The 25305-nt window shown below is 38.4% G+C and overlaps 1 protein-coding gene across 5 annotated transcripts in view; it reads right to left on the bottom strand.

Moving 5' to 3' along the window:
- Window positions 1-25305, bottom strand: part of LOC128738615 (tetraspanin-18) — a 94483-nt gene that overhangs the window by 36143 nt on the left and 33035 nt on the right. For all 5 annotated transcript variants that reach the window (XM_053833894.1, XM_053833892.1, XM_053833893.1 and 2 more), the window contains exon 3: window positions 8961-8993. The gene's annotated coding sequence lies outside the window, so the exon portion shown is untranslated. The remainder of the gene's footprint in view (window positions 1-8960; window positions 8994-25305) is intronic.

Genomic DNA, 25305 nt, shown 5'->3' with positions numbered 1-25305 from the left:
TTCCAAGTGGTTAAGTGAGCTTGAGAACGACAATCGATCCGGAGGGTTTCAACCAGACCATCTTTACAGTCCTCAGACCGTTTTCAATGACCCACCGCAATTACTACATTCGACTCGGCAACATATTGTTCCGGATCCATATCAATATGTTCCGATGATAGACTACTCACATACGCAAATTGAGTCACGATGCCAACTTCCGGATAGGCTTGGTATCCACCCGTGTGCGGTTTCTCTTTTCTGTATGTTCCTTTTCCTCTTTTGTGTAGTGGCCAGGAATTTTGGGTTATAGAAGCATACTCATTTTTTACTTTAAATTAATATTCTTTAGTTTAAATCAATAGGGTGCTGGATGGGTTCGTCTACGGCGGGTCTTCGTCTACTTTCCAGACATATCGACAAGCAAACAGCATTATAACCATTATAACCAATTACGATGCGAATTACAGTCAAACCAACCTAGTTTGATATTTATGTATTGTCTCTTCGCTATGGAGGAAAAGATAATGTTAGAAAATTACTTTTTTTTAAATATTTGTTCAAAAAATATAAGTCCTTTTGGTTTTTATACCAGTTTTAAGTATGACGAAGAGAAGCTTAAGTATGACGAAGCGTAACTACTTGAAATTTTGAGCTGCGACTCAAACTATTTCCACGTTTTTAATAGAAGTTGGGTAGCTCTTGGACACGGCTCCAAGAATACGTGAATAGATCAAACGTAATAAACAAACCTTTAAGTGCAATAACGCGTAATTTGATATGTTATGCAACGTTCCATTTATGTGCATGTCAGAAGATGTAAAATTACAAGATATTTTCGAAGTGTGTATTCAATGAGGTGGATTTCATTCTTATAATTTATAATTAAAGTAGGTAAAGATCATCAAAACTCCAAGGTAGGTATGTCCGTGGGTTACAACAATTATCACACAATTAATTGAACCAATTAATCTACATTCTGTTTATTCACGATAATCGTAGTGAACAAATAAGATCTCGAATTCGTTATTTGACTAGGGCCAATATAAATTGGCATACTCTGGTAAAAGGTAACAACGTGAATCTACAGAGCAGATATACTTTTAACCTAAGTAGTTAATTGGTGATTCTAGTCAAGATCCATTTAACTGACAGAAGTCTTCCTAAAGTAAATCTTACATACAAGTCAGTCAATTGCTTTCATCCGATAGAGCGTCTAATTGGAAGAGAAAAAAAACTTAACAACAACGTACGCACGAGGGTCAACCGAGACGTCGCGTGAGATCACGTCCAGCCGTAATTGACAAATGAAGTAAATATGTATGTGTGTATGTATGAAGCCAGGGAAAATTGCGCATGCAATTGATATCGAACTATTGTAATTCAAGTCTCGGTGCGTATCTTCTCTTTCATTTATCCGTTCATTCACCCGCCAACCAAGCTGAAACCACTTGAACCGAACGCGTGAAGATCAGTTTTAAGTGGTATGTACATGATTTGGTATGATTGTCGGATACTACAGTAACTGTTAGCTGAATTTTTAACGTAATGGAAGAGAAACGGCTCGTAAGATTAGAAAATATGATCGCAGTTGCGACTCGAATATTGGCATATTGGTTTTTGTAATGCGCTTGTGCTCGTTGAGTGTTTTTATTACCACCTACATAGTTACATTAAACATACTAAGTAGGTAGTTCAAAATTTATTCTGCGAAACGATAAGTATAAAACTTAAAATATTCTATGTAGGTAATTTATTTACCACGATTACAGTAGGCAAGCATGTAAACTTAGTTTCCACAGTAAAAAGAGAAATGTGAAATGTCATAATACCTAACGGAGTTTCTCCCGAGCACAAAAACGTAAGACAGTTGCTTTTTGTATGACCCATTCCGAACAAACGCCGTAACCGCTTATGACCGCTCGATCGACCGCTTTTATCATGCCGCCAAGTCGTTGCTCATTGTTCACGTTTGTATGGTAAAGGTAAGCAAAACTGAGGCTAAATGTTGCACAAAAAGTAGCAATTAAATGGCACTTTAACCTGCTTCTTTCGGTCAAGGGTTTCCATCGTACCGGTAATAAGACTATTGTGATGATTTGGAGATAGCTCATTTTAGGTTTTTGTTATAATTTATCTTAGCTAGACAACGCTATTTGAACTAAGATCGTATTATATTTTTATTCGGAGTTTTAGTTGAATATCATCTAGAAATATAACGACTTTCTACTTTAAATAATAAATTTTTAATAACACCAGTCTGCAGCTTCTAACCCATGCACAATAATTAAAATTGATTTCGCTAACACTGCCACGAATAATCGTTTATTTCTTTGGTAATGATTGTAATTGCAATTTAATGAGCGTAATAGTATACTGTTGAAGTGCCTCCTTATTGGTGATATGTAATTATAACACATGTTTTAGCACCATTATCACGCTTTTCTGTGAAGTGTTCTAGGTTTATGGCAGTAGGAAGTTTAAATTAGAATGATTTCACTTTTATATAACCAGGATAAATCTGATGTAGGTACCTAATTGCCTGTTGTTCAACAGTTTTATGAATGTCTGATTATTTAGTCATTCTTAATGCTCGAGGCCGGAAGAGACTGCTTAAATTAATCACATTGTGGTATTAACTCCGCAAAGTATGTCTAATACAAGAAGGTAAAACTTGAAGAGTGATAGCTTTCCTAATTACTCTAGCGGTTACTCGTTTCTCGATTAATCTCCAAGCCAGAAATTGGCACAAACACCATTTTGATATTTAAGATAAGTTCCTGAATATGAAAATGTGTTTTGATTGTATGGTTGACTAGGTAAACACATTTCATTCCAGTTCAACTACTCTAGCAGGTACACAGAAGTTTTAATATTCATTTTCAAATCAAATGAAAAAGATTATTCTTTCATAATTTTCAGATTGCTTAGCAATAAGAAATGAATCACCATTAACGGGAAACTAGCAGTCATTAACTTTTCGTCGGAGAGTCCAATTTCGGAACCAGATTTTGGGCCCAAACGCGGGGTTCTGATTAAAAAAATGTAAATACTGCATTCTTCTTGCCAATCTGAACACAGCGAATATATTTTCATGAACAGAATTTTTGTTTCAAACAAAAAAACTGCTTTTGAAATTGGCAGAATCGATGACGTCTAATTTCACCTTAAACACTGGCAGTTTTTACTAAGCATAATGACTGAGATACTAATATTACGTCCGTAAGTAACGGTTAGTTACTGAATAAGCATTATACTCTCTTCAATTAACTTTAATAGAAGTTTGCCAATACCAAAAATGCCGAATGTCGTTCAACAATGGCTCACAGAGGTCATAGAGTAATGTTCATTAAATTTTTTACCGCTGACTTTTACATTATTACTCGGCACCACTTTTTGACTTCTATAAAAGTAATCCCCATTCCAAAAATACCAGCATGAACATGATCTCAATAAAAAGATACTAAAATCGTTCCTGCCATCAGTTTTTTTGGATTATCGCTAAGACACTAATTGCTAGTCGAAACGACATGAGGATTCTACTTGGAGGTATTTAAAATTCATTCATTTAGTTTAATTTTGACAGCAATAGTGAATGTCTTTACAGAAAGGGCCACCGACTCAAATGCATCAATTATCGGGGCATCCTGTTTCATATACTGGGGCCGCTGCAAGAAACCTTTGTTGGCGAATAGCAATGCATTTTTCGATATGAATGCTCAATAGTGGACCAAATGTTCTCCTTGCGACAAATCCTCGAAAAATTCCGAGAATTTATCGTGCAGACACATAATTTCTTTACAGACTTCAAGGCGGCGTAAAATTCAGTTAAACGAAATGAGCTGTGGAGGATTATGCTTGAACATGGTTATCCAATAAAACTGACTAAGATGATACCTGCTACCCGTGATGGTTCAAAATCAATCGTCAGAATTGCGAGCGAGACATCGGACGGCGGGCTATCGAATTTGCTATTCAACGTTGTATTGGAAGGTGCTATTCGAAGGGCAGACGTGCAGAGAAGCGGTACCATCATCACGAAATCTCACATACCCGTAGGGTTCGCGGATGGCATCGATATCATCGGTGTTAACTGTAGAGCTGTAGAAGCGATGTATACGGATACGTATCACTGCCAAGACGAAGTGTATGGTAACAGATAGAAAGTGTGGTAGCACGTCGGATGCTAGAACTGCGATGGTGATACTTCGAAGTGGTCTACGAATTTGTTTACCTTAGCACGTTTGTGACATGTCACAACGATGTCAGTCGTGAAGTAAAAAAGTGGATAGCAGCTGCCAACAAGGCCTTCTACGGATTACGTAGTCAGCTGTGGTCTCATACCCGGCAACTTCATGCGAAACTCGCGCTCTATGTTTTCTATCTTCGCTGAAGAGATAAAATTTTTCCTTTTTCAGCAAAATTTCTTTTAATAATATGCTCTAAAACTTTGCAGAACATATCAATATACTATATTATTCAAACTGAAGAAAAATAATGTTTTTATTTCACTTTTAGGGAGATTAACCAAATTTGAATTACACCAAATGATAAAATGTTTAATTTCAAGAAACTTCTCCAAAGATTCCATAAACCTAAAACCAAGTTTTATCACTCAAAACTCGAATGCGCACTTTTTTTTGGTTTTAGATCACTGTGCAATGCCACGAGGGAGAATTTGGTAAAATATTGACGAACGCGGAATGAGTTAACCACGAAGGAAAAAGACCCAGAAGGAGGACAGAGATTGTGGAGTGCTAGAGCAACTACTCCGGGCTAACAAGACATCCAAGTTCTATGAAAAGGTAAACCAATCGCCTAAGGGTACACACCGAAGTCTGCTATGTGTAGGGCCGAGAAGGGAAAGCTGGTTGTCGACAGGTGCATGCAGTTCTTCGATGTTAACAGCGTGCTGGCCCCCGAAGAGAATCGGGCAAGAAATCGGTGTGCGGTGAGTGATTTAGGAGAAGGAGAAACTAGCAGAGCAGTGGATGAAAGGTGTAGTTTGTCTCATCTACAAAATGGGCGATCGGCACTATTGCTGTGATTACCGAGGCATCGCGCTGACCAGCATCGACTACTAGGAGCTTTGCCAGATTTTTATACGTCATCTATCCCCAATAGCAAGAGAACTCGTAGGATAGTAACAGGCGGACTTTATGGGGGTCCGTGATACTACGAATCAAATTTTCACTTTCCGAAAATTTTTCCAGAAATGTAGGGAGTGCAACGTACCTACGCATCATGTATTCTTGGACTGCAAGGCAGCATACGATATAGTCGAGCACGACGTACAGCTATGGCAGATAATGCACGAAAACGGTTTTCCGGACATACTAATGCAGTTGATCAAAGCTTTCGAATCCTGGAGCGAATGTAGAGGGATGCAGCAAGGGGCTGGGCTGTTGTGGACTATTTTTGGCGCAGTACAAATGGAAAGCGGTTAGTATCGTATGCGTATGAACCAAGAGCTAAGGCACTACTTGGAGAGATTCCCATCGTTCACCTGGCGAAAGTTGGGAGAATACGGTGGGCCGGTCACGGCATAGGATGACTGTGCAGTGAAATCCGTTCTCTTCAAGAATCTCACCGGCACCAGAAATAGAAGGGCCCATCGTGCTAGATGGCTCGACCTAGTTGAAGCCGACTTGCGTGTATCGAGACGCGTAATGAAATGGCGACGAGTAGCTCAGGACCGTGTACAATGTAGAGGAATGAGGAATTCTTGATACGGCAAGAGTCCCCCGGCTTTATGCTGCTAGTATTAAGAAGTAACACTTGGTCTTGAATGCTCTGCGAATTTTCGCTGCCATTTTGCTTTTCTGATTTTTGCTCTACGAAAATACAAGTTCTGATATCCATTTTCAAAGTGACAGTTTAACATAGGGTGATTTATATATTTTCTACTCTATTTTGAACTTTTATGGCAAAATCAAATAGAAACTGTCCAAAATAGATTCGGCGTAACGCTTGTCCAAAATAGATAAATCACCCTAGCTATCAAAAAATCTATCATGTATCCCGTGACAAAAAATAAGACCGTGATATTAGATCACTTTGTACCTGCTAGAAGGTATTGGAAATTATAGTCCACGACGCTCATTTTATGTGCAGTTCGCAATACTTATCCATCCATGATCAACACGGATTTTCTTTAGAGGATCAGATGCTACTAATCTAACGCAGTTTGATTCACTCTGTTTAAACAATATGGAAAAGAACGCGCAGGTAGACGTGATATATATAGACTAAAAAGTTGCCTTCAATCGTTTTGATCATTCAATACCCAGGTAACCAATAGGGATTAGTATAAGCAGTAAATCAATCGTTTATTAGCATCCCTGGCGCTTTATACTGAAGGTTGCTGTTTATCAGCCTTTTGACTGCATAACTGTTGTAAATTAGCATCCACAATTCTATTTAAAATCTTTTTGTCAGTAACTTGTTTATGCTTATTGGTTACCGGGATATTGTTGAGTCGGATGGGGATCTTAGAATTAGTGCCGCTTTTATCAGATGGAGAAATCATACCTTACTGGCCGCAATTTATGTGTCAAAATCAGTCGGAAAGAATCGGAACTGTTTTGTAATCTGTCAGTGGTTGCTCAAGGAAGCAACTTGGGCCCTTTGCTTTTCCCACTACTCCTCAACAAGCTATTTACATTGTTACCAGCTGAATGTTGTCTGTTTTACGCGGATAATGTTAAGATATACCTGTCCATAAAAACAGCACTAGACTGTTTGAGATGCTGATTGGCATATTTAATGTCTACGAATAACTTGTTGACAATCAATATCTCTAAGTGCGATGTTAGCTTGTTTCACCCCAAACTGATCCCCATTAAAATATATATTGATTTTATGCGCAACGTAAGAACACTAAATAACGCGAATACGAGTCACAACACTTATGGTTCTTACAAAAAATATAAATACCCATGTGAACCCGATTACTTTCAATTACGCAATTCATATTCGTGATCTAGGAGTGAATCTTAACGGTGCTTTCGTTTGTACTTTGAAGAGATCTACCTGATCATTTTCAAAATTGGTAATGAGTTCCGGGATGCGTTTTGTCTTCGTTTGCTATACTGCGCTTTGGTACGCTCATTACTTGAGTCTTGCTCAATAGTCTGGTTTCCGTTTCAAGCAAGCAAGACTGCGAGGATCGAAGCGGTACAAAAAAGTTCGTTCGTTATGCACTTCGGATACTACCCTGGAGCAACCCGTTGGACTTACCTCCATATGATACACGGTGCAAATTGCTGAGACTCGAAACCTTCAGAAAAAGATATATGACAGCTCAAGTTGCGTTCGTTGCTAAGCTCTTGATCGGGCAATCTAAATGTCCATTTGTCCTAGAATAACTGAATCTAAATGCTCCGGAACGGGCTCTTCAAACTAGAAACTTGTTTAATCTTGACGCTTGGAGAATCAACTACAGTTTAGTCCTGTAAAGTACGTGGCAGCTCAGTTTAACACCATTTACGGGCTGTTCGATTCTGGTATTCAGCTGGTTCAGCTGATTCTGGTTCAGCTACATTAGTGTACATTAGTCTTCATCAAGACAATACCGTGCCGAATGAACTATTGTAAATAAATAACAAACAACAAATTCTGTTTCAAAATCTGGGCTGATTAATGAAATTTAATACAATACAGATTGCATGTTTCAGACTTGACATATCAATCTAGCTTACTATTCATGTTATACTGCAGTCAACCCCAATCGCAAACTAATGTAAATTTTGGCCAAATATATGCAAAATGTTAACACTGCTTGTTTAGCGAGTGTAGCCATAAGGCACAAGACATGGGCTTTGACTAATGATGCATTAAAAAAACATGAATATTCACATACTAGACGATGGAAGCAATAGTTCAATTCATAAATATAACTCTAATATAGTGGCATAAAAACAGCATATTATTTTATTTGCCAGCGGTAATTTAACGAGGATAATGAGCTGTAAATTTAGACATAAAACGAACAAATATGAATTGATTCCATGCTTGAATTTACGTTAATTATTAAATCGTAATTTGCTAACTGTGAAAAAAGTAATAAAAAAATTACACATCTCTGTTTCCTATCTAGGAAAAAGTATGCCAAACCCAGTTACACTTTATTCAAGGTTTTCTGCACTACCAATTAGTTCCTCATCATTAGCTAAGCGAAATCCTATTTTCCTACCCGCCAGGGTTGCTGGTGTGTTAGCGTGTCCGATTAGACACAGGTCTCTGCATTCGTCAACCTCGCTCGGACGGACTAGACTCGACTGGTCGCAGCAACGGGGTCCAAGGTTGGTAACCCTTTCACAAAACTGGTGGTGGCCAATTTTAGAAAGTATCTCCCCTGTCGATCGACAGCAGTAGCCGCCATAACTAGAGTGTGGTGTAATTGTAACGTGAGTTGTAATTTAAAACTCAAACCTCGAAGGCATCTTCCCTGTTGTTATAACTTGCCGCACCGCACGGCGAAGCTCGTATCTACCACCCCATTCGGGCACGTCTCTCAGGAAGAAACGTGAAAGTCATGATTTCAGCTGGCACAGCCACGAATGCTAATTGTTCAAATCAATAGACCTGCAGCACGGCCGCTGGAGGGCCATTGTGGGGTTACTTGTAGGAAATACCAACGAATTTCGATTAACAGTAACCTTTAGCGATGGCTCCCGCAACGGCTGTGATGGTGCGCCGATTGTGTGCTTTTGAACGGCACAACACGTGAGGAGAGAAATGTAAGAGATAATCAGCGTTAAGTACATTCCGGAGGAAACAACTGATCTATGCGCGGACACCGAATGCATGCAGATTATGTCGATCATTATCGATGACAATATTACATTGAGTCAAGTCAGAAACCTAACTTATATATGAAATGTAAAAGTATTCAGTTCAAAAATATTGTTTTGAAAATGTACAACTAAAAATAAATCGTGTAACTAACGTCTAAAGTTACCTATATAATAAAAACTTACTTTGTTTGTTAGCACAACGTGTCCTAATTGAACCTGGAAAAAAAGAAAGAAAAAATATTAAAATACTGTAGATAAGACCAATAAACCCCACACTATTCGAAATTGATTTAAATACTTTTGCATAATAGACAATCTACGAAGCAATCAACCAAATTTTAAAAAATGACTATCTGACAAATCTCCAACTCAGGTGGGCATAACGACAATCTCATAGACCGCAACAGACCATCACCGACGATATTGCGTACTTAATATCGAGATTAAAAAGGGGTTAAAACAACAGAAAGCAGTTCGCTCTGCTCACGGTCAGATTACATCAAGCGTGCCTTTAAGCAAGCTATTCAAGTTAGCGTCTATAAAAAAATATAGCGTCTATAGAAAAATCCACTACTGACAGGTAACAACAGACCTTCACGCTTTGAAGAATTTCCAAATTGGAACACACACGTGTATTCTAGCGTGTGGTGATTCTATATAGGCACAGCAGAAGATAAGTGTCTCGAGCACAAAAATAAATTATGCACTCACTTCTCATGCATGTATACGGAAAGCATATCTAACATGCTATTCTAGAATTACGATCTGACGCATTACGTACCTAACTGATTTTCAGCAGAAAATGATTTTCGCATTGTGGGACAAAAAACAGTGGAAAATGTCTACAACATTATAGTTTAATCGGATGTAATTAAATGCATCAGCGATGCGATCAAGGTACGAGCCAAATATCAGTCGCTGTTTTTCCTTAAAACTAAACTATCGATATCTGGTGAAAAAAGTTCCGTCAAAATGAGTGTTCCATACTTAGCTTTTGTAAGTTGCATTTTGTTACAATATATTGTTCTAAATAAGTAACGATACACTCGAAACACACGTTTTCGCAGAAGACCACAAATCTCCACGTCGTTTGCTTGCAAAACAATCTCTTATGTGAGCTTCTTAGCTTCACGAAGCTATAGGATACAATGGGCCAAATGAAGACATGAAATCAGCACTTCACCTTAGCTTAGGTCAAGCTTACTACAAACTTGTATAGGTCCTGCTTGTCTCCACCCACCCATATAAGAGTACGACAAATGTTTGTAGTACTTGACCTAGGGCTCAAGGAAATTTTGATTTCACGTCTTCACTTGCCCCGTTCTACTCTGTAGGTTCGTAAAGTTATGGAAAAATGAAGCTCAAATTTGCGAGAGTATTGCAAGTAAAGTAGCCTTCTGTGAAAACATGTGTTTCGAAAATTTCGATAATTACCTAGAACAATGTATTCTTGTTAAATGCCATTAACAAAAATTAAGGGGACATGAACGACTAAAACTTTAAAAAATTCTATTATTTTTTTATTTCAGAGTTTGATTTTGCAGTCTTTTCCGCTTATTTTGATATTAAATTTGTAATGATCCGACCACGGGAAGTGGCCGAAAAACGATCATAAACATAAGCATTCCAGTGCGGCATGGAACAACATCGACGGAATAAAACGCCGCTCCTGAAAACCACGATTTTTAAACTTTATGTACCGTGACCGCCCCTAATTCCGCGCAGCTCCTAATTCTGCGCATTTTTCTTTATATAAGTATTTTTTAACATTGTACATAACTATGATCATTGCGTTATTTTTTTATAAATGTCTGTTGAATATTACGCCATTATTCACAAATGGGCCATAATATTTGAGAGCGAAATAATTTAACGTGAAACTGAAAGTATTTTATATGGCAGAAAACATCGTCGTTAGCACCAACGCTAAGATTGTTCTGCTAGAAAATTAACAAAATTATGATCGAAATTTTTTGCAATAATCAAATTACCCAGCATAATTGGAAAGAATAATTATTTTTAACCATGTTTTAGACAAAAAGAGTGATTGCATGTATTGCTTTCCTTAGAAAAATGCGATGCAATAATGCGCAGATTTAGGCACAGATTTTTTATTCATGTTCCAAATTCTGCGCAGTAATGTATCCTACGAAGAAGTCGCAGTGGAAAATGTACCCAAAAAAAAAGATCCTACGAAGAAAGCGCGAAAGAATACGCAACCTCACCCAAATGGCGAAGGTATGGAGGCTTGAGAATTCAAGTAGAGTCTTTAACTTCCATTGATTGGAATCCTGTGCTGTGTCTCGGGGTCCGAACCCACGAGCGCCAATTCATGAAACCATGTCTTCTATTTTTTTTAATGTCCAACCTCAAGGGGCTGTCAGAGAGTGGGGCAATGGTTTCTATATGAAAACACATTTTTTGGTATTAGTCTAAAGTGTAATGTTCAGTATGCAGAAAACCCGAATCAATTCGCCCTTCACGTTATCGAGAATAAAATATTTAAAATGAAGCAATCAAAATGATAACAATATTCCTTTGCCACCCGGACAGCACAAGAAGGCCGGATCATGGATTTAATTATGGTAATGGCTAATGTCGGATTTTTTGGTGGGCTTTCAGCGTATAAAGACATAAACAGCATGGCAGGAGTATTTATTTTCACTTTTTGGTTGCGCAGAATTAGGAGCAAACATGCGCAGAATTAGGAACATGAGCAAGAAAGTGCGCAGAATTAGGCACGGTGGATAAGTTTACAAAACGAAAAATATACTCAATTGTTGGTCGACTTATAATTCCCATATTTTTTACCAGATATTATAGACCGTAGCACTACACGTTGCTGCTAACCACGTTGTTAATTAATATCTAAAATACTTAGAATAGCGGAAGAATCATACAAATGTCTTAACTGCGCAGAAGATGGTACGTTCACGGTACCTTTTTCTCTAAAACTACAGAACGTATTGGAACAAACATTTTTTTTGGTTTGTTGGTAGAAGCTTGGCAAAGACTTTTGTAACTTTTGAGCTTTGTAAATGAAACACTACCAGAGGAAAAAGAAACAGAAGTCAAAATTTCATTTTTTCAACTATTTTTTTCTTCTTCTTTTTGATTTTCTCTAGCTGCATTTAGTTTACATAGTTCAAAAGTTATAAAAGTTTTTATCAAGCTACTTCCAACAAAACAAAAAACAGTTTGTTCCAATACGTTCTGTAGTTTCTGAGAAAAAGGTACATAAAGTTTGAAAATCGTAGTGTTTCAGGAGCGGCGTTTAATTCCGTGAATGTTGTTCCACGCCGCACTAGAATGCTTATGCGTTCTATCGTTTTTCGGCCTCTTCCCGTGATCAGATCAGTACAAGATTAGTATCAAAATAAGCAGAAAAGACTGCAGAATCAAAATCTTTCATTCAGCAACTCCTACCCCTACCTCCTCGTAGTACTAGCCGGAATACGAGCAACCTTAGCGCCAACCTTCCCGCCAACCTTAGCCCAAACCCTGCCAAAACTAAGGTCGTATACCAACAAAGAAGGAAGCACAGTATTGTTTCGGCACTATGAGATCACGAGACTTGGTTGCGTGGCCCCAGTACGGCTACCTATCTAAGTTCAACACACTACAAACTATCAAGAAAATTCACTCGAAACATTCGGCATGACAAAGGCAAAGAAATAAGGACATGGAACGGAAACTTGGTATGTAACTGGAACTGCAGATCGTCAAAATTCGTGGGTAGCGACAGGGTGCTCGATCAGCTAAAACCCGAAAAGTTCGAAATTGGCACTGCAAAAGATCTATCGCAAAGATGAGAAGGTGTGGAGGATCTGTGGCGATAAAGCCCAATTTTACCAGAGCGGTAAAGCGACCAACGAGCTGGGAACGGCTTCGTAGTGATGGGCAAAATGCAGGATCGCGTAATGGACTGGAAAGCGATCAACGAGAGGATGTGCTCCATAATAAACGTGCATTGTCCACACGAAGGTAGATCCGACGATGAGAAGGAAGCGCTCTATGCGGAGCAGGAAGCGACGTACGACAGCTGCTTACCACGAGACATCAAAATCGTTATCAGGGATATGAGCGCCCAGGTCGGCAGGGAAACAATGTATAGACCGGTGATCGGACCCCATAACTTTGCGGCTTCCCGAGGCTTGGTGATCAGAAGCACTTTCTTTTCTGGCAAAGATATCCTCAAAGCCATCTGGAGATAACCTGACCAAAGAACTTTCAGCAGTATATGTGCTCGCAAAACTATTGACGGTTTGTACCTCGCGACCAAACCGCCCTCCTCGGTAAAACCTTCGGTAAGTAGACAACCCGCGAGTTGCTGAAAGCTGGATCCTGGATGAAGCTCTGCCTTCCTCTGCGGAGCTAGATGACTTTCGAAAACGGATGGAGTATGATACGCTCGGACGTCAATGAGGCGGCAACCGCGGTGCTAAGGAGGAAACGTGGCGATATAACAGAAGGAGCCGGAACGGAAGTTAACCTAGGAATGCCTACAAACGACAACAGCGTGCCGGTTCCCGATCTCGAAGAAATCCTGGGAAAAATCAGTCAGGGGCGGAATAATAGAGCCGCCGGAAACGATCGACTTCGGACAGAACCAGACAAAAATGGCCAAGAACCGCTACCAACGGCACTTCACTGGATAATTTCAAGAATTTTTGAGGAGGAGAAACTACCGGAGGTGTAGATGGAAGGTGTAGTCTGTCCCATCTACGAAAAGGGCGCTCGGCTAGATTGCTTTAATTACCGCGGTATTACGCTGGTCAATGCCGCCTACAAGGTGCTCTCTCAGATTTTGTTACGTCGTATATTCCTAATAGCAGTATCAGGCAGGCTTTATGACGGCCCGTGCTATTTTTACTCTCTGACCAATTCTCCAGGAATGTTTAGAGTACAACGTCATGTTTTCGTGGATTTCAGGGCAGCATACGATACAGTTGAACGCGAACGGTTATGACCGATAATGCACTAATATGGTTTTCCGGACGCGGTTCATCAAAGCTACCCTGAAGCGAGTGATGTGTGTTTCGGGGGCATTCTCGGGTCCTTTCGAATCACGCAGAGGGTGTCGGCAAGGGGTTAGTATGTCCTGTATGTTGTTCAATATCGCCTTGTTTTTTCATGTTCATGCAAAGTTATTGTCCCATACCCTAACGCTTGGCTATGAAATCTCTTGAACAAGGGAATAGAAGGCCAAATACCGACAGAATATAGCGCCAAGAGTTTGCTTTGCTTTGATGTCCAAGAAAATCGTAAACTCTCCGATAGAGCCTCGTCATTGGAATGCCATTGACAAGAAGTCATCACTTAATTCAGTGATACCCTTGGTTAAGCCAAGTCACCATTTGGCCATGATTAGATGAACCAAAAATGAAAACGAGTTGCGACATTGGAAATACATAGATATATTTTAGAAAACAATATCAATTTACCAATAAAACACATTCCTTCAGACAAAAAGGAAACTACCGCTCATAAATCAGTTTGACGGTTTCGCTTCTAAATTGAACAAGGGTCAAATTGCAATGCATTGCATTGATGATCTCGAACTGTTCAAGTGTAATCATACGGTAGGAGAAATAAACTCAAAGTTAAGTATTGTTTCCGACCAACGGAGATCCGGAAAAAATCACCTTTGATCGTAAACTTTTTCGGAATTGCGCTGCTGCGGTGATTTATTTCTTTTTCTGTACTTTTTGAATGAAAGAAAAACACAAACGAAGCATAATTGCTTCACTTTTGTTTATTTCTGTTATGCGGTTCGACTACTCACGTGAGCGCGTGTTAAAAATCAGCAACAAGATTTTAAAGTCGGCTGCCCATGCGTTTATTTTGCGGCATCATAACGTGTGTAGCGCGTATGTTTAGATTGCATGATTCCGTGGTTGCGCGACGCTGATGATCGGTCAGGTCGACGGTCGTTCGCGAGGAAAGTTTTCGGGTATTTCAGTCCTATTGAGAAAATACTATGATCTGTCGAATTTCTATTTGTCTGATGCTACCACTTTTGCTGGTGTTTGTATGATAGTAATTGGCAGGTAGATACCGAGCTCGAGCTCAGCATCGATCGGCATTGTTGTGCTTGTGGTCGAAGATTGAATTTTCTACAGCTCGCGAGGGAAACCTAAAAGGTCAGCGTGATTGGCGACTATTGCCCTCCACTTTTGAACCATGCGACGAGGTTAGCTTATTGAGTAACAATCACCGTCATCAAAGAAACTGTTGCTTGCGTTAGGTAAAAAGAAATTATGGCACAATTTTTTACTAGTAGCTGGTAACACTCGCGAAACCATTTATCACGATAATATTTGAGAAAAAGCATATTCTTTCATTCAATTATGTGCTGTGGTAGACAACGAAAACGGACCAGCTAGTCATGAGATAAATTAAGAAAACCAATATATTTCAAATTCCGCATCTCAAACGGCGCCCGGTATCCCGAGTGATTCTCAGGTGAACTTTCTCTTTTTACTTTTCCTTAGAAACCTGTAACCTGCAGTGGAAAGGTAGGTACTTACGAAAAGAAAAAATCCGCGCGCGACAGCGAGACTGCAGCAAGGCTGAAAAAATCCAGCGAACCTTCGCCTTCCGTTCGGTCCATTGGTGGTCGTTGTCAACAGCAACAACGCTGTGAGGCTGAACGATTGAGGCCTATTCATTGACTGCAAGATGAACTAACCGAGACCACTAAATACTAAAACTAAACGATCGGATGCAAGTGACTTGCCGCTACGTCGGCGTCGTCGTCGTCGTCGCTGTAGACATTATTACCTTCTTACCTGTAGCATAGAGGAAAGCGAAAATAAAACGATCAAATCACCATAAATCTATCGGCTGTACACTCTGGATATATATTTCTTTTAGACTATTTATGTCAACAGCGATCAGTTACGTAGTACACTATGAAAGAGACATTCACTTTCGACTTTCGATGCAATGAGTGATGAGATATGTGACACTGCACCGAATAGGAGCCGCATTTAATATCTGTGAACCTGATCATATACGGGCATGTATGCCCACATTCTATAATAGGCATTTTCCCTGTGTCTCGTCAATGCAATGGTTTATTGAATCAGCTTTGTTTACGGCTGCTCATACCGGTTTTCCGTCGTTAGATATTATTTATTTTACTGTGACGGGCACAATATTTTCTCAAGTTAGTACATGAGAGCTCTAACAGTCAGTGTATTGGAACGTTTAACTTTGATGACACCATAAATTGATAGTAATAGGTCTTAAAAAGAAGCACAAAAGCATCAATTTCAGTCAATAAATATCACTTATTTGAAACCATTTTTCACTTCTTTGTAGAGGCCGAAATTCATATTTATAAATATCTGCAAAGAATCGCTTTGACCTTACGTGACAAGTTGCGAAGCTGCCACAATAAGTAGACGAATATTGTTTAAATGAAAACCACGTTACACTCTACATAATCTACCACACAGATAACCATGTGAGTGAGACAGGAAGCATAAAGAACTATAGGTACATCGTACTACAATTGTATTTGCCAAAGAATAAGTTTGTTTTAATGGTAAACATGTACGAGCACATGCGTTCTAATAAAATTGAATCGTTCGAAAATGAACCCTATAGGTATGTGCTTTTTGACATATTAAAAGTTCTAGTGAAGTCGAATGCTAAAATTTATTTAACGTTTCGACTCTAAGAAGGTCTTTCATCCACGGACAACAGATAGGAATTTTTATATGTTTGCAATAATATCCGGGAACGCTAAATTTTTACATTATCCTGCGGACCTTTTTTGGGTGTTTCAGTGGACTCCCTGGCTCTGCCACTATGGACCAGAAATTAAAATTTCGGGACAAAAATATTTGCGGTTAAACGGCATGTCTCAGCTCAATGTGGTCTTCGGCAACTTTTTGAATAAAAAATTGATGCATATTTTGAAGGGGTCGTCCAATATTTAAGCGTTACTTTAACAACAATTTAAGTAATAACTTTTTGACTAATTTTTTTTTCACCTTTTTGGTTTCAAAATATTAAAGATAAACCAATTTCAAGTATTTTTTCTGAAGATATCAAACTTCTACCTTTTACCCATTTTCAGCAATAGACCTTTGTTTATAAACGACCCCTCAAATCACATTTCTTCTTGTAACATATTTATTTCAACAGACAGCTCAATGTGATGTTCTAGAAAATATTTTGCACATAAAAGAGGAATATTTTTGCTGAAGACTGTTGTGCTATATATGCATTAATTAATAAGATATAACTGTTATATAGTGCAGGAAGATGCGCTATATTTTATTATTTTACTTCTCCGAAGACACTACTCTTGAAAAAATACACATTTTTCATCAGACGGTTTTTAACCTAAAAACAGTTATATCTTACTAATTAATGCAGAAAAAGCAAAACAGTCTTCAGCAAAAATATTCCTCTTTCATGTGCAAAATGTTGTCTAGAGCATCACATTCAGCTGTCTGCTAAAATAAACATGTTACAAGAAGAAATGTGATTTGAGGGGTCGTTTATAAACAAAGGTCTATGGCTGAAAATGGGTAAAATTTCTACCTTTTATCTTCAGAAAAAATACTTGAAATTGGTTTATCTTTAATATTTTGAAACCAAAAAGGTGAAAAAAAATTTAGTGTGTGGGCTTCGCAACATTGACGGGAGCATGTTCCCTTCTGTGCCCTAGCCAGTGCACATAGGAGTATTTGAGCCGAAAAGTTGGTCAAAAGTATTGTTAATCATTTTTAGTAGAGTAAACAAGCGGTAATGAGTGAAAAATAGTATCATTAGTTCTATGAAGCAATTTTTTATGGAATTATGTTTGTATCTACCTAGTAGTGTAGCACAACTTTTCTGATATTGCTTTTACTGAAGAATGGAAACTTTTTAGAAATTGTGTGAATAAAGGGAGAGATATATATGAGAGAGAGGTAAGTTAGAGAGAGAGAGAGAGAGAGAGAGAGAGGTGAGAGGGAGAGTGGTAAGAGGGAGAGAGGTGAGAGGGAGAAGTGAATGGAGAGTTGTGGAGAGCTGTGGGGGGAGAGAGAGAGAGAGAGAGAGAGAGAGAGAGAGGTGAGATCTTGTCGTACAAATGCATCCAGGATGTACAAAACAGGCCTTTTGAATGATAACACGCTTATCGAATGATTTGCGTAATGAAGAGACTCAAAGCATGCGCAAATTTGATAGAAATTGAAGAAATTTGGCGATTTTCTCTTTTAATACCTAAAATTTCTTGTTCAATTAGTTTATAGAGCATTCCTCTGGTGTCTCCCAAACACAATGACATAAAATTTATCTTTCAAATGCTTGAAATTTCATGATCGTATAATTTATCATAAGAAAAATGCTGCGAAATTGGATATTTCATCATTTAGTAAAAAGCTTTTATTTCATGAAATTGCAAAAAGTTGCAAAAATTTCACTCACAACGCTCTTCCTGAGACTCTAAGCTATCAAATGGCATCAAAGATTGTGATGAGAAAAGGTGAGAACATAAACAAATATCACTTTAAAGTAGCAACATATTTGTGCTAATTTGCTATAATAAATACTGTTCGCTTGTCATCATTATATTCATTGAAATCTAAAGTCTATATCAACAAATAATTGTAAAATCTTTGAGTTTCAAAAGCCTTTTTACAGCTGGTCGATAGGATATATATAGCCTTAGAAATGTGAAAGGCAGCATCCTTACCTACATGAGCAAAAATATATGGCCCATTTTTACTCGAAGTTTGACAGCTCTATGCAAGATCAGGGTGGCCACTCAATTTCAAATTTCAAATTCCCGGTTTTTTCCCGACTTTTTCCCGGTTTATGTGTGATTTTCCCGACCGAAATTTTTTTCAACTGGTCGGATTATTTTAAAATTGTTTGACCGTTTGAGAAACCGTTTTGATTTCTTGATAAAGATAATTGTTTAATTTAAATAAATTAAGCTTAGATCGTTTAGAAATGGGGCAATTCATTTTGGCGATAGCGGTGCTCTCAGACGGATATGCAAGTTTTTGACTGCGTTATGTTGCTTGTAAACAGTTCTGCTTGGTTTATATTTTTTGTAGTCTAAAACTAATGTGGTTCCGAAATATTTATCATGCAAGAGGAGACAATAAAAATAATTGACACAGTCAACTCCAAAATCCGTCGGCGTCAACTCGGGAGCAGGCAAAACTGCTGGATTATCCCAAAGGTATAGTGGCGTGAGTAATTAAAAACTTTTTAACAAAATATGTTAGAAAATTCTCACGACTGCCCGCAAAGTGCAAACCACACGTCGGAGTGAAACCCTTGATCGTCATCGGGTAAAGTTGAGGCTAATCCCAATATCTCAGATTGATTTGGAGAAAAAACTGAAGATAACTACTACACTGTGCGGCGAATATGGAAGGCTACAGGTAGTACCGATCAAATGGCCAGAATTCGGGCATGTAAGTTGTACGACTGGGTGCTGACGAAAGTCGTTTTCAACCAATGATCGGCGGTCAAGTTCTTCAAAGTTCCTACTCGCGGGATGGTTCCTAGGGGATGCAAGTTTATTTTAGCGGATAAGTTTGTGAGAAAATGTATGATTTGGCTAGGGATCAGTTCCTGGGGCAAGAAAACCTAAATTTTGTGACGTGTAATATCATGAGCTACACATGAAATTTGTTTTGAAATTAATATGTTGATGTTTTTGAAAAACAAGAATTCAGTTAAATTGCAAAAAAATGTTCCGCGAATTTTCCCTTTCTTACGTTTGAAGAAAAAGGTCATCTAGAGCAAAATTGATTGACCTTAATTTTTTTCTATGATAAATCACTCATTAATGATTTATTTCAATTTTGTAATATATCTGAATTGAACAAATATCTGGGTTGAGCGTTAGATACGAAAAATGAAAAAAGAAGTTAGCCTATTCGTTTTCTGGCACTGCTCTGGATAAATATTTTTTCATGAAAATCAAACTTTGAGTTAAATTTCATGAAAAAATATCATTAGCTTGATCACATTGTTTTTTCTATGTTGCCCGTTAGAAGGTTAATTACTGGCCTGTCCAGATTCCATCCCACACTGGGGTGGGGCACGTACCATTAGGCCGTATGCATAAAAGAGTTAGAGCAAACTCTCCCATACGATTTACACGGGAAAAACAAAGCAAACTGTTTTATTCATACGGCCTATTAACTCCAATTTAAGTCCGAATGGTTTATAACAAATCATCAAATGTTTATTACGTCGGACAGGATGGAACTAGATTGTACCCTCAATAGGATTAATTTAATTAGGAGTCTATAGCACAATTTTTTATCACTGTTAGTTTGCTTCTCGCAATCCAATGTTCGAATATATTTTCCCCTTGTTATTGCCCGTTTTAAATGGCAAGATGCATCATATAAAACAGATGGAATCTTAACCTTCCGTTACTCGCGCCAACTTTTAATAATATTTTATAAGTATGACCCCAGACGGCGCTCAAATACGCTGTAAATTGTACATCCTACAATTGCAGCCATATACAGGTTGTTGCATTAGGAAAGATCATTTTATCATTCCTAAACGATGTTATATTCTATTAAATAGATTTTTTTTCTAGTAGTTATCATATTATCTTAAATATTTTACACATAAAACATAGGATGAAATAATTTCTGCTGTTGGCAGCTTAAAAAGTAGGGCTGATGGGGTGTTTTGATTCGCTTGGGCAGGAATGTTTAGAAAGTTTTTTGCACAGTAATAATACATAGTGATTATTTAAAAGTGAAAATTTAAAACTTCCGTTCATCTGCCTAGCGTTTTTGGTACACTAAAACATTTTCTGAAAGCAAGACCTTGCGAATAAATAGATTCTGTAGATACAACACATTCAGAAAGCTGACCCATACACTAGCGCCGTGCAGTAACGAAATTGCGAACTTTTGTACACCTTCGGAATGATCATTAACTACTGAATAATTTTGCTGCATACAGAAACTATTTTCCGTTAAGAAGAAACGAGAGAAAATTCCAGTAGACCATTTCCGGTACTCCTCACACGTCGCTTGCATCGTTTCTGCGATTTCGGTTTATGCTGATCTATTTTTCTGAATGTTTAAAGCATTAATGTATTACATAAATATGTCATTTTGATAATAATAAGTTTATTGAAGAATACACATTGGTTTGATATCGATCTGTTACTTTGAAACAAAATGGCATCCAAAAATCTACAAGTGTTGTACAAAATACAACAGCGCGAGTAACGGAAGGTTAACAAAATGCGTATTAGAAACTCATGCTTTAAGGATTATATTTTATCTTAAGATGGTAAAAAGAATGTTCAAACCATAACATTCACAAGTTCTACTGTCTAGAATAATTCTTGAATCAAAATTGCAATAACTAGATGTTTGAAATCTTGAGCATAAATTTGGAAAAGATTAGCATATGTGTTTTTATATATCAGATTCCTCCATGAACACAGAAATTTGTTTGTTTTTATCTACCGCCGATCGAATTGTTTTGTTTCGGCTAATTTTCGGATCAGCATTACTGCATTATTCGGTCAGTCAAAATTTCGTTTTTCATCCATAAAATATCTTTCATTAAATATTTTCTAAGCTCCATTGTTCATTTTTCCCCAAAGATGTTTAATTCCTTAAAAAATGCAGATTGTACTCCGCGATTTCCGTCACCAAGTACCAGAAACCGAGCCGTCCCCCAATACCGAACAGCAAAATGTTTTACTTGGTTGAGTCAAATTCTTGAAGATTTTTGAAAATCTTGATCAAGATTTTGCAAAAACAAAGAATGAGAAGAAAGAAAACATTAGTTATCCCGAACCGGTTATCTTAAATATGAGAAAATAAGGAAACCTGTTGATGATCAATTTCTCATAGAAAACAGAAGAGCATCAATATAGAGTATAACAAACTGTTGATTTTTATTCAAGGCAATCTTTAGTCAACAAGTATGCAAGCAATAAGAGATTTTAAACATTTTGACAAAATATTAATTGACATTGAAATATTGTTTTGACAAAAATATTAAAAAAAGTCCTTAATTGGTTTATTTTATGATTTCTGTTAAGTGTCTGGTACTGGGAGAAACAATTTTTAAGTAATGATTCATTCATCATTGAAATGTTCATTTCAATGTACTTCACACGTACTTGACGTGTAACCTATTTTTATTGGAAAATAGTTTTCTATATCACTCTTCTAGTGAAAAAAAAACTGAAGTTATGCAAAGTGTTGATTTTATATATGTCAAAATCCTTAAGTGACCAGTACAGTATTTTGTTTTCCGCTCGGTGAATGACTAGTGAAGGTGCCATTTGCTAGTTTGGTGTCGATCTAACTCGTGAGTAAACTAAGTAAGTATTGACCAGCCGAACTAACGCACTTTGGTCAATTGGACGCTGTTAATCGGACCAAGAGGATAGTGGAGGGAGGTTCGGGTTCAAATCACAATCCCGTAGAAGTTGCGAATGAACTGAGCTGAAGTCAAACTGATGTGGCGAGATGAAAAAAAAACCTGAAAGGCTCCTTGGAGATTTTGATTGAAAAAATGCAGCTATTGAAAAAATAAACTTCTCAGGCGGGTATTTCCCGGTTTATTTGTGAAATTCCCGGCTTTTTCCCGGTTTTTTCCCGACTGTTAGTGATTCCCGACTTTTTCCCGGTTTTCCCGATTTTCCCGACTGAGTGGCCACCCTGCAAGATGTAAACAAGACAAATGGTTTCAAAATTAACGTTACATTGTGTGATAGGTACCTGAGAAGACAGCGAGGTTTAATTGGAGGGGATTGAACGAGTTTCAACTTTCCTCATTTTGGCCAGCTTTTTGGTCCAAATACTCCCCTGTGCAGTGTTCATAACTAATTTCGTTTTTTTTTTCATTTCTTATATATGACTCTACGCGGTCATGACATAAACTCCTTTTTCGGACAGACAGTACCTCTCTGATGCGATAAAATGACAAACAGTCACACAAAAAAACAAAATTGTCACTGAGCAAATGTGTGATGCGTGTGTGGAATGGTAAAATTGGAAGTGCGAAATAAAGCTAAATATAAGACTACCTAGTAGCAGGGTGAGGCGGTGGTGTAGCGGAAATCGACAATCGAGAGACCTGGGTTCGATTCTCACCTGCCGGTTGGTTTATATAACGAAATTTTCCGGTTCATTCAATGAATCATTTTTCGCATCAGACACTTACCCAACTTCCAAAATAATTTCTCTTTACTGTATCACATGCTACCTCGAAGTCTATGAACAGATGGCGGATCTGGCAAGTTGAATTATCAAAATTTGTCGATGATCTGTCACAAGATAAACATTCGGCATTTTGAAGCGTCCCGCTCGAATTTATATTCACCAGCAAAGAACTTCTGTAGTGACCTCAGTCAATGTTGCAAATCGAGTGAGAAGCCAACGATGCCTACCATCACGCGAGAGGACACCATTCAACGCTTACGCCACGCACGCAAGCGTAAGACAAACAGCCGCCGTTGCTGTGTGCAGACATCCTGCTAGCTACACACTCGCGAACGCACAACCTCATATCGTCTTTCTGCATAGCCTACTCGCGATTTAAACAACTCGTGAGCAACCCGTGCCAGTGAGTCCAAAAGGGATGCTGATGCCGGCGTATTAGTTAGATCTAGTACACATGGATGAGAAAATTAAACCACACGAGTAGTGGCTCGGAACGCTGAACTCAGTCTATGCCACAAATTGCGGGACAGAATTTTATATTGCGAGTAGAGGAGAGTCATATAATTGCGGTAATTGCTGCTTTCGCGCCATTGGTCCTTCTCATAGGCAGAGGTGGCATAAACCGCAGCGCAGACCAAAAGACACACATTCTTAAACAACACAACACTCGCCATGCGGTGTGTGTTCGCCCACAAATTCCCTTCAGTGTCTCTTTTGCTAAACACGCTCTTTCGTGTTTTATGCGCACCAAGAAAAGGCAGCCGCAAACGCAGAGTGTTAAATTTGCTGCGTGCTTTACCACACCAAGAGCCGCACTCTGCGCGGCTGGATTGTACACCCTGCGCTGGGTCAGTTGAAGTGGTGTGATTGAAAAAAACATTTTTACTGTTGCGGTGCCTGATCCGTACTAACTTAACATAGACCATATTAGTTGTTCAGTGCAGCGTGTATTTTCACTTTTAAAAGGGCAGAAAATTTGTAAATACAAAACAATTTTTTTGCGCAATTCCGCACGGAGTGTGGCAAAGTGCAGCACCAAGTGCTGTTTGTCACTCACTGGGCGATTTTCATCGAGTACTGTCGTTCGCTCCCACTCCGCTTTCGCTCGTACGCTGTGTGCATATTAGCTGTAGAGGTGTGTTGCCGAATCGCTCTGTGCGACAAGGCATAATATTGGAACATTGGGCGCATAGTGTGAGCGAATGACAGCCCTGCTCATAGGTCGAGAATATAAGACCTCCCAATCAGTCTGCTGGTAGTTTCTCCTCGACCATGCCCGTAGTATGACCCTATGGATTTCGTAAGTACACTAGCTGAGTGCCCAATCTTGCTCGGAGTCATCCCCGTTTTGTCACTCAGCCACTTGTACACCTGTTTTCGATCCAGAAATTCCCATAATGCAAGAAATAAAGCCCTTTTTCCTCATTTTGATGTCGGATTTCCCTCTGTTAGCTTCCCAACTTTTGTGTCCAGGTCATTTGTATATTTGTTTTCTTTTTGTAATCTCGCATAGTGCAGGAGAAACGAAGCTCTTTTTCTACGAAGCGTACAGCAGGCATTAAACTCATACTCATACCCTGAAAATATCTTTTATGTCTCTGAACATTATAGAGTTAATTTATTATAGAATTAAGTATAAAAAAAACTTAATATAATACATTTTAAATTTAAAAAAAGTAAATTTACCTGAATGAATTATACTGTAATAAAATGATTCGAAAATAAGTTGAAACATAACCCCGATCGGCGATCGCTAAAAGCAAACAATTCTTACATGTGAAATGTAATTTTCTTTCTTGCTATTAAGTTGTACTGTGCCGACCATAAAAGTCAAAAGAGTTGTCCGACACTGGAGGACTTCCCCTTCCTTGTTTTTTCTTTGCTAATGTTATAGTAATTCTGCATGTCAATGCACATTGAGAAATATCTCGGGGCCTAAGATAATTATGCTGATTTGTTGGTCTAAATTGGATCGCACTGACAAACCGCTTTATGACTGTAAACTTTTACGATCATTTTGTTTAGAAAAATATTCCGTTTGTTTTTACTACTGTTATACATATTATGTTAGTAGAACTCTACGAAACAATCTCTTTTACTCAAACCAGACAAAAGCAACAGAAATGAAGCTGTCACTTTTCCGATTCGAATTCAATTGTCGCACTTTCTGCCTACCGGTCGGTGTAAGTCGCATGAAACAAGGGCATCGAACTGGACAATTACTCTCTGTGAATTTCATCGTTTTTGTTTCCTTTCTGCTGCCCCTGAAGAAGCATAAAACCACCGCGCCACGTCTTATGCTACCCATGATAGTTCCCCCTTTCGTGTTCACTCGTGCACTAAGTTCCTAA

The sequence above is a fragment of the Sabethes cyaneus genome, chromosome 2, assembly GCF_943734655.1.
Source record: "Sabethes cyaneus chromosome 2, idSabCyanKW18_F2, whole genome shotgun sequence".
NCBI classification, from domain to species: Eukaryota; Metazoa; Arthropoda; class Insecta; order Diptera; family Culicidae; genus Sabethes; species Sabethes cyaneus.
The sequence above is the reverse complement of the archived record's forward strand: the minus strand, read 5'-3'. Positions and strand labels throughout refer to the sequence as shown.